Source organism: Puma concolor, chromosome C1 (genome assembly GCF_028749965.1).
Source record: "Puma concolor isolate L17-30 chromosome C1, mPumCon1.1.hap2, whole genome shotgun sequence".
Classification (NCBI taxonomy): Eukaryota; Metazoa; Chordata; class Mammalia; order Carnivora; family Felidae; genus Puma; species Puma concolor.
Window position 1 is genome coordinate 58,872,396 of NC_141674.1, and position 12,779 is coordinate 58,885,174.

Below are 12,779 nucleotides of genomic sequence, written 5' to 3' on the forward strand. Positions count from 1 at the left end.
GTTGGAAGAAAAGGAAGGATTTTCACTGTAGATAAAAAATCAGACACACATGGGCAATGAGGTCCGGATGTGTTTCGCTATCACAGTTTGATGCTGCTATCTACTTGTGCCACTAATAGATCCAGAGACTCCTTTCTATTTTTTTTTTTTTCACTTTCTTGAAGGAGGAAAAAAGCAAAACAAAACAAAACAAAAAATCCTTGCAGGCTTCCAAGGTATCTGCTGCTATTCCCTGATAGCTGAAGATAATCAATCATTTTTCTTTTCTTTTTTTTTTTAATTTTTTAAATGTTTATTTAGTTTTGAGAGACAGAGAAACAGAACCTGAGTGGGGGAGGAGCAGAGAGAGAGGGAGACACAGAATCTGAAGCGGGCTCCAGGCTCTGAGCTGTCAGCACAGAGCCCGACGCGGGGCTCGAACCCACGAACCGTGAGATCACGACCTGAGCCGAAGTCGGATGCTTAACCAACTGAGCCACCCAGGCGCCCCAAATCATCTTTTCTTTAGGAAATGCTAAAAACTTGTCAGTTATATTAATGACCAGACAAGATGACTCATGAGCTTTTATACAGTGTTATTATTAACTACATAAAAAGAAGTTGAATGATTTTGTAACAGCAATGTCATGGGACAGATAGGTAGCTACAGTTGTGAACATAACATAATGTATAAAACTTGTCGAATCACTAATCATACACCCGAAACCAATAGAATATTGTGTGTCAACTATACTCAAATTTAAAAAGAAAAAGCAGAAATTGATAATAATATCAACATCAAAACAAAATTGCATTCCCTGAAACAAATAGGTCATAAATAACTATGAATCTCCCCCCCCCCAACCAATTACTGAGGAAATCTGCTCTAATAATTTTATACCAACTCTTTATTATATGTTTCTTATGTTTTTGCATGGTTAGGAGAAGTTTCCAAATATGCCCTATTAAAGATCTCTTAAAATTTTATTATTTACTATTTATTTTGAAATAATTATAGATTTACAAAAAGCTGCACTAATGAAAAGTCCTTGGGTACCCTCATCTACTTTCTCCCAATGGTTACATCTTGCATTAACTATAGTACGATGTCAAAACAGGAAATTTATATTGGTACAATGTTGTATATGGTTCCATGTCATTTTATCACATGTATATAGATTCCTGTGGCCGGCACTGTAATCAAGATACAGAATTCTTCCATCACCACAAAGGTCTACTACTTTCAGAATCAAATGTGGAAATTTTGCCTCCCTTTGGGTTACTTTACTGCTTTTCACTTATAATATAATTATCTTAAATACTTCCTCTGCATAGATTGAGATCCACGTCAGAAAAGTATTAATATTTTCTACTGACACTGCAAGAAGGAAATTGTTTTCCTGCTGGCTGGTAGTGAAAGTTCCCCAACTGGCTTCCTCTTGTATCACTTCTGCGGAGATGGGAGGGTGCATTATTACTGCCAGGTGGGGACAGAAGCCCAGGATCCTGGCTGACTTCCACTGACACTGTTGGGAGAGGATTGCTACCACTGGATGAGGGTGGGAGTCCCATCTCCCCGCTTGGCTTCTCTGACATCACACTGCAGGCCTCTACTACAGCCCGGCAAGGGTAGAAGTCTAGGATCCCCACTCAGCTTTTGCTCACAGTGATGGGGCGAGAGCTGCATTTTGTTCCATGGTGCACTTCTGCAGTAGGGCAGTTATTATTTAAAAAATTTTCATCTTGTTAAGCTGTTCCTTTCTTTGTCCTTTGCCAGGAAGAACTAGATTTTATGAGGGCTCTTTTTTGTCAGTTCCCATCGGCTTTTCCAGGTATGGTTTTTCCAGTACCCAGTCCAGGATATAGGAATCAAAAAGGAAGGCCATCTTGGTCTTTCCTGGGTTCCAAGGTTCATAGTTGGTCAGTCTTCTTTATACCTTCACAGTCTTCTTATGTTTGTTTTATATATCATGTCCAGGACTTTTACCTGCACTTAGGGGAAGGAATAGGAAGAAGTGCTTTTACTGTATTGTGGTCCAGAACCAGTGACCTAGTGAGATTTTAGAACTTCATGAAGCCTAACTTTGTTCAGGAATTTTTTAATTTGATTAAGCATTAAGCAGCTTTTATTAAACATTTTCTTTGTTATCTAATTGAAGACAATAGAGACATGAGTTACAGTGGAGGAATCACCTCATACCACCTCTAAAAGCTAAACTAATGAATTCAGCGTATTATCTTCAAAGAACAATGTGATTTCCTTTGGAAACCAATAGCAATAGGGCTTGACTGTGGCTTAGGTGTGTACTAAAATGACTAAAGGAAGAAATGTGTGAACCGATTATTAACATGAAACTTCAAAAGGGGGAGTGTTCCAAACACAGTTATAATACTATCCTTTTCAACATCATGAAGTGAGAAAATGCCCTGTACAGAGGAGTGGATTTTCCAATACTATATTCCTAGATGCTCTGTCCTTAGACAGAAAAATGTATTCACTGGGATAGCATAATCTAATTCATTCCTTTTTTACTGATTCCACAAAAGTAACTTTGTACTTATCTGTTGAACTGCAGGTCAAGTTCTTAAGAAAAATAAGCTGAGTAGAAGATTCAAATATCTGATATCTGTAGAAATTTTATTTCTCGCTAGAATTCTTTAAACTGGTATGCTCACCAGTATCTCATGAGTTTTGATTAGTGTGAGCCAGCTTCTTATTTCCAAACCTTCAAAGCTGAGGAACAGATGATAAAAAGAAGGAGCCAGAGCATTTTACTGCCTCCTTGTGAAGCTCAGATGGCTTTCTTAAGTACTTTCTCTAAACTCCTTAAATTATTCCAATTAAGTTAGATATATGCTTTAATTTTTTTTTTTCAACGTTTATTTATTTTTGGGACAGAGAGAGACAGAGCATGAACGGGCGAGGGGCAGAGAGAGAGGGAGACACAGAATCGGAAACAGGCTCCAGGCTCTGAGCCATCAGCCCAGAGCCTGACGCGGGGCTCGAACTCCCGGACCGCGAGATCGTGACCTGGCTGAAGTCGGACGCTTAACCGACTGCGCCACCCAGGCGCCCCTAGATATATGCTTTAGAAATAGCTGAAACTATACTGCTTTAACATGATGACAGATATTAATACCTAATAGACACTGACTACAGTGAGCTAAGAACTATAAAGAAAAAATATCCTTAAATATTAATATTCAAAAGAGTAAATGTTTCCCAGAGGTAATCTGACAATGTGATAGTAATAATTCTTCCATTCAACAAATATTTATCGAGTGACTTGTACTGTCCCAGGTCTTAGGATATACCAGAAAAGGCAGCAGACAAAATTCTTGTCTGTGGAACTCACATTCTAGAGAATGGCAAAAGGACAGAAATAAGACATATAAGTCATATGGTTGTTAGAAAGTTAATAGGTGTCATGGAAGAGAAAAAGTAAAACAGGGTGAAGAAGATCAAGAGTGTGAAGGTTGGGGGTAAGGCAGGATGTAATGGAAAAGAAGAAGGTCCAATTGAGAAGGTGAGATTTTTGCACAGACTTAAAGGACATGAGGGATGTAACAAGGACATCTTGTAAGATGGATATGTTACAAGGACATCTGAGGATAAAGCATTGAAAGAGAAATTGATGGAAAAGACAGCATCAGAGAAGCAATGAAGGTACACATGACAATGTGGACACTTTTTGGCCATTTTTGAAACTAAGTCTTATACTGACTGACACAAGAAGCCATTGAAGATATTGTTTAAACTTTTGTTTTGATATGATTTCAAACTTACGGCAAAGTGAAAAGAACAAGGAATATTTTTATTTACATTAACCAATTATTTACTTTTTCTCCCAATTGTTTTTATCATTTGCATTCTCTCAATAGGTGATAGAAAGATAGATGATGGATAGATAGATAGATAGATGATTTTTCTCTGAACTATTTGACAGTAAACTGGAGACATTTGTGACCCCCTACCACTAAATAGTTCAGTGAATATTTTCTAAAAACAAGGACATTCTCTTACATAACTATAGTACAATTAACAAAATCAGGAAAATTGATATTGATAAACACTGTTATCAAATTCATAGCCTATATTCAAATGTTATCAATTTTCCCAATAATATACTTTATAACTGTATTTTTCCCTCTGACACAGACCTGGAATCATTTTTTTTCTTTAAGAAGTCTAGTTTCTTTTAATGCAAATGATAAGTAGAAATCAAGACATAGGCATTAGGTATGCTCATTGCTAATGCTGTCATAACTTTTAGATAATCTCAGTGGACATATCTAGTACATGTACATGTACATACACATATATGGTTATATCTATAATCACTTCTAAATGTGTTTGGCTAGGTAGGTAGATATTAAAAATCATGAGTTTAGGGGCGCCTGGGTGGCGCAGTCGGTTAAGCTTCCGACTTCAGCCAGGTCACGATCTCGTGGTCCGGGAGTTCGAGCCCCGCGTCGGGCTCTGGGCTGATGGCTCAGAGCCTGGAGCCTGTTTCCGATTCTGTGTCTCCCTCTCTCTCTGCCCCTCCCCCGTTCATGCTCTGTCTCTCTCTGTCCCAAAAATAAATAAATGTTGAAAAAAAATTAAAAAAAAATCATGAGTTTATATTAATACTTTCTATTTCAATTCAATACAAATGTTTCTTCTTTCCACATATATAGCTTCCCTCTAAAATACTAGTCCCATTACTCATATGTTTAAGCAAGTTTTAATATTGCTAACCCATAGTATTGCAAAAAGCCAAACTACTAACTGAAGTTCAATATTTGTTTAAAGTTTTTAAAGGTAAAATTTCATGCAACAAAATGGGTAACTCTTAAATGTACAACTTGATAATTTTTGACAAATGTTTACGTCTTTGTAACCTGCAACCCCTCTAGTTCTGGTAAGTATGGAACAGAACCAGCTATGGAAAAGAAGTCCTCAAGAACATATGCAAGGAGGTGATTATAATGACTGACCAGAGAATTTTATTTATTTATTTATTTATTTATTTATTTATTTATTTATTTTAAGATTTTATTTTTAAGTAATCTCTGCACCCAACGTAGGGCTCAAACTCACAACCCCAAGATCAAGAGTTGCATGCTCTGTTGACTGAGCCAGCCAGGCGCTCCCCCAGAGAATTTTAGTGAGGTGAGGAGAGGAGCTAAGGACATGGGGACTGAAATGGATAGGAGATGGAATTAGTGGATTTTGAGATTCATGTGGGGTTGAAGGGTAATATGGGACATTTTCTTTTGCTGTGTCTGTCATGTCTCTGTGACAACACAGTGATGATTGACACAATAGATGTTCATTGTCAAATGTGAAAATATATTGAGAATTCATTTGCTTTTGAATAATCCTAATGGTTTCTTTTCCCTGGGAACAGCTTTCTTTTTCAAGGCCACTTGTAGGTTGGTGCCCGCATTTATAACTTGCTTTCTACATTTGCTAATCTTAATACGAATGTGTGAAATAAAAGAGAGAACACAAAACCTGTCTTACGGTTATTATTATTTAGTTTAGACGGCAATTCAGCATTTCCAAGAAAGACGCCTTTCAGCTTTACAATTTTAACGAACAAATGCATCACCTTCTAATGAGAGACTTTTGGTCCTGAAACTCATCTGAAACGTTTAAAATTTTGTATTCTAAAATAATTATAGTAAGTTATAAAAATACTTCTAAGAATGTGGCGTGAAAGAAAACTATGTTTTCTTCTTCTGTCTTGCTTAATAGTTGATAGCATTAAATTTTCTATTTTAAAAAGGAAAAAAAAGATGTCAAAATCTCCTTATGAAGCCAGCAGATTTAACTCCAAAATTTCCATATAGGTTATTTTTAGACTTCAGCTGACAGAAAACATGTTTTGCTACAACTTTTTTTTTTTTTTTAATTTTTTTTTCAACGTTTATTTATTTTTGGGACAGAGAGAGACAGAGCATGAACGGGCGAGGGGCAGAGAGAGAGGGAGACACAGAATCGGAAACAGGCTCCAGGCTCTGAGCCATCAACCCAGAGCCTGACGCGGGGCTCGAACTCCCGGACCGCGAGATCATGACCTGGCTGAAGTCGGACGCTTAACCGACTGCGCCACCCAGGCGCCCCTGCTACAACTTTAATATAACCTAAAAGTGCATATGTTCATCATCTTTGTCTCATTTATGTAATTTATATCACCCATATGAAAAACCCTTTCCAAATAATCCATGACTTGAGGTACTGTAAGTAGAAGTAAATGGTCACTTGCAATGCATAAATTCAATCTACAGTTTACTGACCATAGTTTCAGCTGATGTATTCTCTTTATTGCTTTATTAAATGAGATTTTATATTTGTACTATAATATGCATAGATAGCCATCAAAAACAGTGAATGGTGCAAGAATAGCTGGTATATTTTCATAGCAGACTTTAAATTCTGTGACCTTAGGAGTTTATTGAATCTCTTTATAGTTCACATCTCAGTTGGCTAAATGGGGTGATGGAGGCAGTGACCTGAGCTGTTTAGTCTAGAGATTTATACGAATTACAGATTCTTTTTTGGGTTTCTTAATTTCTTTCTTTTTTTTTTTTTTTTTTTTTGGTGCAACATGGTTTTTGGTCATTTCATTGCTCTTTAGTATCACCTTTAGAAAGTATATAGAAAAAGAGCACAAAGGTAAAATAAATGTATCATTTTTAAATTTTATGTCTCAAATGTACCAGTAATTACAACTGAATAGACCGAAAGGTTTAAAATAATCACTTTTTTTCCCTGACAGACTTTCTAAAATTCTATTATTCTTTAAAGCCTCTTCTCTGTGGGTATAGTTCTCTATTTTTTTTCCCCCATTCTGGGCTTAGATTTCCTTATCTGTAAAAAGGGGTGATTTACTACGGTGCTCCATCTAGCTACAAATAAGCAATGTATCTAAAGCACCCTACTCAGTGTGGCTTGAGATTTAAGTTGAACGCTCTGGGAGACAGCTTTGGGCAAGATCAGTCTCTTGAAGGATATTCAAGGGTTGCTCATGAGGAGGGGAGTCAGGGAGTGTGAGACTCACTTTTCAATGTGCTTCTTGGTTGTTTCAGTGTTTAACCACATACTAGTTTTAAACATGGCTTACAAAACAAGAAGCAACCCCACTGCCACAGGTCTGACCTGCATGGGAATCTCTTTATTCAGGTATCCCTGAACCCCATTATTATGCAGACCCCCGAACTGGGTGAACTGTCTCTCAGCCAGAATTTGGAGAGATCAAGGAGGCACTGATTGATCTTCCCCATCATGGAAAATTACCACTCTGGGTAAGTCCACCATTTTCACTGGTAAATTCACCTCCTCCCCCCTTCCCTCCCTCCTTTTGACAGGTAAACTGAGTCCCAAAGAGGCATGACACCATACCCTAGTCCAGGGGCACGCTCTATAGTTCTTCTATTGTTAATAAATACATTCAACACTGAACTTCAGCAAAGAAAGGGGTGAAAAATAGTGAGGATGTGGAGGTAGGAAGCTAGGTTTACCAGTGACTTTGGGTAAGTTTATTTAATCTTTTTGAATCTCAGATTTCTTACCTATATTTGGGGTCAACAAAATCTACCTTGAAAAGATTGTAATGAGAATTAGAACTACAGTGTAAAGACTTTAGTATTACTGGGGAAAGAGAAGGGACATCATAGGACATCTTTACCATTGTGTCCTGGAGTCAGGGAGCCTGTGTCCTATCTCTGACTGTTTAAGTGGACGTTGCCAACTTTTGCTTTTTCAGGAGTAAAAGTGAAATAATACCTGTTTTTGTTTTTTCACAGTTACTAATAGAACAAAAAAAGTAATGAAATCACCTTTTTTATTGTAAAATGTTATAGAAACAAGTGAAATTAATGTTTACTAAACTGCTACTGGAGTTTTGAAATTATTAGTTTATTTTTCATATTTGAATAGAGTTGCTTAGGTTGAAATTTTAAATTTTTTTTTCAACGTTTTTTATTTTTGAGACAGAGAGAGACAGAGCATGAATGGGGGAAGGGCAGAGAGAGAGGGAGACACAGAATGGAAGCAGGCTCCAGGCTCTGAGCCATCAGCCCAGAGCCCGACCCGGGGCTCGAACTCACGGACCGCGAGATCGTGACCTGAGCTGACGTCGGACGCTTAACCGGCTGAGCCACCCAGGCGCCCCGGGTTGAAATTTAAAAGAAATTACTAGATGTCAAACATACAGTCGGATGAGCAGTCTTTATGTTATTCTCCTTTGCTTCTCTTGTCGCTGATAAGCAGCACCACCAGGGCTGACCTGAGGCAGAAATGAGACCATGTGGTCTTGGCTGCTGTCCCTGGTCTGCCCCAAGACACATGCGGGGTGAGATTCCCTATTCTCATGCTGAATTTCATCCTCTTGCTCATTGCCTCCATAAGTTACTTCTTAGAAAAGCAAAGAAACTAAATAATTAAGTTTGAGCATTAAAAAAAAATGAATCACAATAAAAATGTCCTTTTAAAACTTTTTAGAGCATGATCATGAATATGGTCACTTTTTGTGATAAATACTAGAGAGACTTACCTATTTATTCCCATATTCCATTCAGTATCTTTAAGAAGCCTAGTCTGTTATATTTTTATTAGTTTCTTTTCCTCAATTTATTTGTCAATGGCTTTACATGTGTGTTTAGAAATTATGTGACTTTATTTTAATTGATTTCGTGAAGCTTTGCGTCTGTGACAAGATTTGCAATTGCACTTGGCACTGTATTTACTTGGCATTATATTGGCATTAGATTTTACAATATCTGGCAATCAGCAAGAAACAGATAAAACATTATACGTAATGGGAGAAAATAGAAGCTAGTGATTAACTCATCAGTGAACATGTATGTGTTATTAAGACTTCTGCATCACTATACAATCTGCACTAGTATTATTATTCTCATTTCACACAGGAAAAAACTGAGGCTTGGCCTTGTTAAACTCACCTATAATATAAAGTTAGTTTTATAAGTGACAGGTCAAGAATTGAATGTACATCTGACTCTCAGGGCCCTAACAACATTATAGTAAACGATAAAGAACTTCAATTTGGTTATGTGTTTTTAAGGAAAAGCAAAGCAAAGAAACAAGGTCAAGGTCAATAAAAACTGTTAAAAACTGTTAATTAAATACACAATTGTGTGATCTAGACGATTAATTTTGTGTGAATTCCGAAAAGGATATAGGTTCATAGAATTAGAGAAGATGGGGAATATAGAGATAGTTTAGTAATGTCCAAGGCAAGAAAATTGATTGTCCCAAACCACATAATCTGTCAATGACAGGGATGGGTTTTAAAACTACAATCCCTTGCTTTTTCCAAGATAAATTTGTGTCAAAGTAAAAAAACAAAACAAAACAAAACAAAAAACATTATATCTTAATTGTGAGATCTGAACTTAAAATTTTTTTAAATATTTATTTATTTATTGAGAGAGAGAGAGAGAGTGAAAGCACATGTGAGCAGGGGAGGAGCAGAGAGAGAGGGAGACAGAAGATCTGAAGCGGGCTCTGCACTGACAGCAGAGAGCCCACAGAGAACCCACAAACCATTAGATCATGACTTGAGCCAAAGGCAGATGCTTAACTGACTGAGCCACCCAAGCACCCCAGATTCAAAATTTTTAATAACATCCATCATGAAGTTAGCCCAAACTGGAGAAACTTGATATTACAGTGACACAGAAGAGATGGAGAAAAATATTAGAAGGATCCAGCCATTCAACCTGTCTAGATGGAAGCTTTAATGTATATCAGACACTGTTGGGTCCTGTGGCTGAGGAATTAATGAGTAGCTCCCAGTCTGTTAGGAAACCAAGAAACATCTACCAACAAGGATAATATAATGTAATAAGGGCAATTTGAAAGGCAAATCACAAAATGTTGTGGGCACAAAATGAGTGGGGAGGAATTAATTCAGCCTGAGAGATTTCTATTGATTCTGCTGTGGTGCTCCACAGAAGAGATGAGATTTGAGTATAACAGGCATCTAAGGGGCTGAAGGCTGTGCCAATCAGAAAGAACAGAAAAGGTATAAGATGTCATACAGCAAAGTGTGTTAAAGAAATAGCAAGAGATTCAACGAGGCTCTAAATATTTATCTAAGAGCCCCAGAAATGTATTTTGAAGAATGCTTAGCTTGTGACAATTGCCGAACCATTCTGTTCAGAAATGTTTTGCTAATTTCAAATTTTTCTTAATTTTGCAAAAATCCTTTAGCATACTTTCCCACTCTTCTGGTATCAGCATTAGCAGCCTCACCATTGACATTTACATTTTAATAATTGTCAAAAGATGTAAGTGTTGACCACCCGTAACTAAGCACAAACTCTCATCACATTGGCTATATTTTGCCTATACGTCTTTAAAAAAATGTCTAGACTTTGTCAGACTATTTGTGTTTCAGTTATGAATGGAATTCAATAAAAGGGTAACAAACTCAAATGGCATTGACTAAATGTGAACTAATGCAATGAGAATCTTTCCAGTTCCATAAGCAAAAATATCTTCCCCTTATGGTATCTGCTCTTTGCAGTATGTTCTCCTCTCAGAAGAGTTACCACTCATAAAACGTATTTTGTTTTTTTTTTCCTACATAAAGCAAAACTTTCTCATCCTTAACATTTTTTTTAATGCCTCAGTGGAATTCTTTGGCTAAGTTCAAGTTTGCATGAGCTTGGAGGGCATCTATATTATAACAGCTTCCATGTCTGTTTCCTCCCTCCTTCCTCCCAGCTCTGAATAGATGGGATCTTAAGGGAAGGGATGAAATCTCACTCATTTAGTATTTTCAGTATCTGGCACTTAGTAGATATTCTATCAGTGAGAAATAGATGAGTGAGAATAAGTGAATGAAACTGGTGAAAGCCCCATTGATCTGAGAATTATGAATCTGGTAAGGAGTAAAATTTAGTTGTCTAAGAAAAGAGATTACCTGAGGGAACCTGGGTCGCTCAGTTGTTTGAGCATCTGACTTCAGCTCAGGTCATAATCTCACCACTTGTGTGTTTGAGCTCCGTGTCAGGCTCTGTGCTGACAGCTCAGAGCCTGGAACCTGCTTCAGATTCTGTGTCTCCTCCTCTCTCTGCCCCTCCCCTGCTCTCTCTTTCTTTCTTAAAAAAAAAAAATAATAATTAATTAAAAAAATTTTTGAAAGAGAAAAGAGATTACCTGAAATACTGGGATTTTATGGAGCCAAAAATAACCCTCCCCTTTTTACCCATTCCTGAGTTTGTAAAGTTAGACACATAAAATATATGGACATTTCTTTAAGTAAGGTATGCTACTGATACTGTTTAAAGATCATGACCTAAGTCATGACTTAAGTCATCATTTACAATCAAAATAGTTTTCCAATACTTTATCCCAGGGTTGCATAAACTTATCTCCCAAGTTACCTGCATGGCTGACACCATAGGGCCCTCCCAAAGGAGAGTCTCTTTACCACTTGACAGAGAGTAAATCAGAAGATATTTGTTCATTCTAGAAATATTAACATACACCTGTTATGTACTAGGCAATAGAGATATGATGTTGAATAATTTCTGTGATCATAATGTTGGACTGAAGTGAACAGGTTATTTCAATATAGCATAATGGTGAGCAATAGGGAACTAAGGGAGGACAGGAGGACCCCAAAGCCTGGACTTAGAAAACTCCAGGAATGTTTTCTATGGGATATCTAAGATGTGGCTTGAGGGAAGAGTAATAATAGCTCTCTAGTAAAAAAGGAGTGTTGCAGACCCACCCCCCAAAAAAAGTATCTGAAACATAAAGAACTTTTTAAAAGTAATTGGTGGGTAGAATAAGAATGGACAGAGAGATATAGAGAAGGAAGAGAAAAGGAGAATGAAAACAAGACAAGAACAGTTGGTAGAGGACAGTTCAGGGGGGCTTTGCAAGCAATTTTAGGTACTTTCCATTAGAATCTTTCCTAAATGGAATTAATAGTTAACTGAATGGTTTCCAGCTAGAGAATGACATGTGACAATGGCCACTTTGTGAAATATGTTAGGAAAGATGGCAGGAGGACGATTTGGGAGACTTGAACATCAGTAGAGGCAGGAAGGTTGGAGAGAAGTAGATAGATTTAAGAAGCATATAGGATGCAACATCAGGAAGAATTATGGCAAGTTAGTTGAAGAAGAAGTCAAGCCTGATGCCACTGATCTCTCGCTTAAGTGGAAAGATGGTTTGTCATTCTCTAATCAAAGTAAGATGCGGGGGATGGAGGGGTGTGATTTAGGGTGATGATAATGAATTCAATTTTAGATTGATGAGTTTGGGGTGTTTGGGGGTCATTATTATAGCCACATCCAGTTGGCAGTAGGATATATAGAAAAAATGAAACACAAATGTACTCTGGGCTGGAGACAAAGATTTGAAGAACATTAACAAGATGACAGGTTGATCCAGGTGTTGACATTGCAAAATCTAAAATAGAAGAGATACTGAAAAACTGAAATTGTCTACTGAAAGTTAACATGATATAAAAATGATTTTGAAAAACAGATTTTTCAAATATGGGGCCCCTGGGTGGCTCGGTCGGTTGGGCGTCCGACTTCGGCTCAGGTCATGATCTCACGGTCCATGAGTTCGAGCCCCGCGTCAGGCTCTGTGCTGACAGCTCAGAGTCTGGAGCCTGTTTCAGATTCTATGTCTCCCTCTCTCTGCCCCTCCCCTGTTCATGCTCTGTCTCTCTCTGTCTCAAAAATAAATAAACGTTAAAAAAAATTAAAAAAAAAAAAAAGAAAAACAGATTCTTTGAGGAGTGGTTATTACAAAAGCTTCAAGT

At 37.4% G+C, this 12,779-nt stretch overlaps 1 protein-coding gene and 1 long non-coding RNA gene across 11 annotated transcripts in view; one reads left to right on the forward strand and one right to left on the reverse strand.

Moving 5' to 3' along the window:
* Positions 1 to 12,779, forward strand: part of LOC112868308 (uncharacterized) — a 362,521-nt gene that overhangs the window by 188,142 nt on the left and 161,600 nt on the right. For all 7 annotated transcript variants that reach the window (XR_015254796.1, XR_015254792.1, XR_015254795.1 and 4 more), the window contains one exon: positions 7,151 to 7,272. This is a non-coding gene — a long non-coding RNA (uncharacterized LOC112868308). The remainder of the gene's footprint in view (positions 1 to 7,150; positions 7,273 to 12,779) is intronic.
* PTGER3 (prostaglandin E receptor 3) overlaps positions 1 to 12,779 on the reverse strand; it is a 181,818-nt gene that overhangs the window by 4,862 nt on the left and 164,177 nt on the right. The window lies entirely within an intron of this gene.